At 41.6% G+C, this 4754-nt stretch overlaps 1 long non-coding RNA gene across 3 annotated transcripts; it reads right to left on the bottom strand.

Moving 5' to 3' along the window:
- Positions 1-261: 261 nt before the first annotated feature.
- LOC104914439 lies at positions 262-4754 on the bottom strand. Of its 3 annotated transcripts, none has more exons than XR_002120375.2 (3): positions 4740-4754; positions 1527-1670; positions 262-410 (listed from the first exon to the last, which is right to left on the bottom strand). It is a non-coding gene; the product is annotated as an uncharacterized LOC104914439 (long non-coding RNA). The 3 variants fall into 3 exon arrangements; XR_796012.3 differs by having other exon boundaries at positions 4668-4741; XR_796011.3 differs by lacking the exon at positions 4740-4754 and adding an exon at positions 4057-4492.

Genomic DNA, 4754 nt, shown 5'->3' with positions numbered 1-4754 from the left:
AGCAGAGAAGAAACTGTATTTAAGATGGACTTCACATCATGCTGCAGAAAGAGTGCCATAAAAAGGAAAATAGGAACAGGAGGAAAAACTCACTTGTTCCTAAGAGACGTAGGGCATACTTATTAACACTGAAAAGGGAATATACAATGGCGACCTTTTTCTGCATGTACTTTACTGAAGAGGTCTTTTCTTTCCCTAGGAGCTTACTTGCTAGTGAACCAAAATGAAAGATCCTTCTTTATACTACAAAGTATTTACATATATAAAAAGTCAGTCTGGTACTTACAGCTCATCCTCAAAACAGATTTTAGCCAGCTTTTCTTTGCCACCACCACTAAGAATCCGATAGGCATAGCTCCCAGGTGAGCAGGGAGACCAGTGATCACACTTCTGCCTTCTGGGGAGTGGGGCTACAACAGCAAAGATGAGGAAGTCTTCTTGAGTGTTACATAAACAATTTCTACATGGAAAGAATCACTTAGTGTCAACACGTTAATACATAAGCTCACACTTTTATATACAGAGGCCAATATTGTCAGTTTTCCAGTATCGTGGCAATCTCACAGATTTGCCTGGGTTTTGGGTTATTGTTGGCTTTCAAACCACTGCTGGGAAGAAGAGCTAGCTTGCCTAGAGAAAAAAGTTCCATATACTCTTGATTCAATTCAGATCATACTATTTTGTACTATCTCTATTGAGAATAAACAAGGGCTATACGGATAAAGAATTCCTACAGATAGCTGTATTTTATTATTATTATATGTATATAATTATATATAATTATATATATATACAATATATATAATTGACTATTATAATTCTAAACTTTTTCACTCAATAACAGTCATAGAATGAAAAAAATGTGTACATTAAGTCCATCAGATCAGAGGAAAAAAAGAAAAAGAGAGCCACATCACAGACTTTGGCTAGTGATTCAACCAGTTATGGAAACTCTAAAAAACACCTAAGATATAGCCAAAGCTTCAGCAGCAGCTTTGCAGATTGCTTATGCTTACATGCTAACAAACAAATAAGGTGTTATTAGATTACTAGTCAATTACTATTATTTGTATACTGGCAAATATAAGATGACATTACGTTTCTTCAAAATAGTGCATAAGAAGTAGTCCAGATTTGCACTAATTAAATGAATTCACTTTATTCAAACAACATCATTCTTATAATAGCTTGTAAGCTAACTAGAGGACAAAAGGTAATGGCCTTAAGTTACACCAGGGCAGGTTTAGGTTAGATATTTGGAAAAATTTATTCGTAGAAGGAGGAGTGAGGCAGTGGCACAGGCTGCCCAGGGAGGTGGTGGAGTCACCGTCCCTGGAGGTGTTCAAGAGCCGTGAGGATGTGGCACTGAGGGACGTAGGCAGTGGGCACAGTGGGGGTGGGCTGATGGTTGGATTAGGTGATCTTAGCGGTCTTTTCCATCCTTAGTGGTTTTATGACTGTAAGTCCTTTTTAATTTAACAAGTAAATAGAGAACATTAGATAAAAGGAAAAAAAATACGACATACCCCTCAACACTGGTTTCTTTCCAATGTCTTGAAGATAAGCTATAGATGTTGACAGTGACTCTTGTGATACATGAGCAGCAAATACGTATCCCAAGTACCAAGCAAATGATGATGCCAACAAGAGCCCTGATAATTTCACAAAATCTGCCAAGAAAAAGAACACAGACATAAAGCGGTACCCATAGCAACACAAAAAATAATGCATTTTCTGTGGCACTGCTACAAAAATGGCTATTTTTTTCTACTACTGTGTTAACCTTGCCTTTGGTGATATGGTGACAGGGCATTGGTTGCACACTCATTGGTTGCACAATTCCTTTCATCTTGAAAACTTGATCTTCGAGAAGAAAACCCACCCCCTCCTGTGCACAAGATCCCCTCAACCCATAGGTATGATACTACAAGGAGACATGAAGTTCAATTCAAAAATAAGTACCAGATATCATACATGACTAGGCAGGTTGTATACATTTACTGTTGTTTTTGTGTGATAAGCAGACACTAAAATAATGGTTTAAGCCACAGGTGTCCAACTTTTTGGACTACTTGGATCACACTGAGTGAAGAGGAATTGTCTCGGGCCACATATAAAATACATAACATATATAAGTAACAAAGCTCATTTTTTAATATATAGTTTTTAATGAAACAAACGAACAAAAAAAAGAGCAACGAAAACATAAAACTAGTAGGATATGTGACCTTTTGTGAAAATAACACATCAGTCTGGTTCTTGGCAGTCTTGAAATCTGTTCTCAAATTTATCAAAACAGACAGCAAAGCTGTGTATTTTTTGCTTTTTACAGGACTGTGTTCAGCCAATGTATCAAAATGCATACAATTATCTGCCATAATCTGTTAGCACACATTGCACCCTCCCCATGCCCTGGTTTTGGCCCCAGCAGTATGGATCGCACATTGCTGTGAGGCTGTTGTGAGTGATGGGTGTGTGTCTGGGACCAGGCTGGGCCTCTCAGTGGGGCAAAGTCACCACTATGTCAGCATAGGGCAAGTGGCCAGCTGCAGTGCAGGCTGAGCTATGCTGTTGCAGCACAGTCATCCATATTCACCATGCTTTCCCTTCACACTGACTGGCACAGCCGAGGAGGGCTCAAAAACTCCCCTTTTGCAGGCCCAGCTGTGCACGGACCAAGTGACAGACATCGCTGATGGGTCTTGCTGTGATCCCTAAGTCTGGCTGGTGAGCCTGCCAATCCCAGGTGGCAGGGTCCATCAGGATGAGCACACTGAAGATGCATTCCTTATTTAGAAGGGATACATTACCTAATTTATGATGTTAAACAGTGAAATATCACAGTGGGATTGGGAAACCCTGGCTTTTACAACCGTTACGACTTCTGTCCCTTCTCTGCTTATCCCCTCTGTAGAATAAGGTCAAATTCTTCACTCGTTCTCCTCAAGTCTTGCTTTGCAAGTCTTACCTCTTTCACATTAACTGCCTGACTTGTCTTCATCTGTTAGTGCAGAATGGACATGGTAGTACAATGGGCCCATTCTGGAGGCTCTGCTTACATTTATTCATGCCAAAAGGAAGTTTTGACATTTATCTTAAGAGTAGAACTTACTGCCTCAAGTTCAGTTTATAATACTACACAAAGAGATCTTCCCTCCTGCAAAGCTTTGACTTCTCTAGCCTCTATTCTCTATCAACTATTGCATGACATCATTCCCGTATCATACCTAAAAAAACCCCAACCAATACAAACATAAAAAATAACAAAACTCAACAGAAAAGTGGTAACACTAACTCTAAATATTACTAAGAAGAATCACAAACACACCCTATTCTTCATAACAGCAAGAGAACTAGGAAATCCTCTGAGTCAGAGGTGTCAGCTTAACATCTGGGCTGCAGTTGTACTTCAACCCTTGAATCTCAATGAGGAGGAATGCAGATCACTACGAACGTTTAAAGTTTTTCTATACATAAACCCAGTTTCTCATCTGTTTTATAAATAAAAACAAATAATAAGGACAGTACATCATCTTTTCAAGATACTGCTGGTCTGAGCTCTTAAAATGTTCTGTGCTGCTGTATTTAAGAGTTAAAGGATTATGATAGAGAAAGTTACATAACGTGAATCTTCAGAGAGAGAACACATTTTGCAATCTGCAACATTTGCAATCTTAGGCTAAGGCAATTCACAGAATCACAGAATGGTTTGAGTTGGCAGGGAGCTCAAAGCCCACCTGCCCCAACCCCTGCCATGGACAGGGCTGCCCCCCACCAGCTCAGGCTGCCCTGGCCTTGAATGCTACCAGGGATGGAGTCCAGAAAACTGTTGTAGAACATTGACAGTGAACTTCTGCCTTTGCCTCTGGAGATTCAGAAGCCAGTGGGGGAATGCGCTGAAGACATCTGTGGAGTCCACTGGGTCTTCACTTATTGAGGATACATATACCACACATAATATAAATTCCCCACACAGAAATGCATAAAAACCCGTATGCAGCTAAACCATACAGTCAAACTGAAGAGAACTTAAGACTTGCTACAAGCAGCACTCACAAAATGAGAAGCTGGGTCTATATTCACAGAAGCAAGGCTGCGCTCATGCTGAGTTGAAAGGTTGTGGTTCACCATGGCTGTCGCACTCAGCTGTGCGGGAACAGCATGCCACAGAGAGGCACTTGGCAGCTCCTGTAGGTGACAGAGGCTTCCTCATGCCATCCTGCGACAGGCAGATACTGAGCTGAAGGGGCAGAGAGGCATAAGGAGGATGAAAACACGTGGAAAGATGAAGTAGTGATGGGGAAGGGCACGTCGGGAAGACCTCAGAAAAGACCTGTCCCATTTTCCAACAGCTCCGGTTCCTTTCTGCTCAGGTGCTCACTCGTACCTTGGCAGCAGCTTAAGCACAGCATAACTCTGTGCTTAGCTGACTTATAATACTCGCGCTGCCACACCTCGCTAACACATACCCGCCGCTCCAAGGCCGGCATTCAAAGGGGGGGAAAAAAAAAAAAAGAATACCTAGAGGCTAGAGATTGAATTCTGCCGATCTGAAAAAACAAACAAAACAAAGAAACAAACAAGCAAAAAAACCAAACAAACAAACAAAAAAAAAACACCCTAATCCGGCCTGGATTCCCAGTACTGTGCTTCCCAGAGGCTCGTACCGCAGGCGGCTGACGGCCGGGAAAAGCTGCGCTCTGGGAGAACCAGAGGAACGCTGATGGGCTGCTACTCACAGTGCCGCCTCTGCC

This window comes from Meleagris gallopavo, chromosome 1 (genome assembly GCF_000146605.3).
Source record: "Meleagris gallopavo isolate NT-WF06-2002-E0010 breed Aviagen turkey brand Nicholas breeding stock chromosome 1, Turkey_5.1, whole genome shotgun sequence".
NCBI lineage: Eukaryota > Metazoa > Chordata > Aves > Galliformes > Phasianidae > Meleagris > Meleagris gallopavo.
This window is presented reverse-complemented; position numbering and strand designations above follow the sequence as displayed.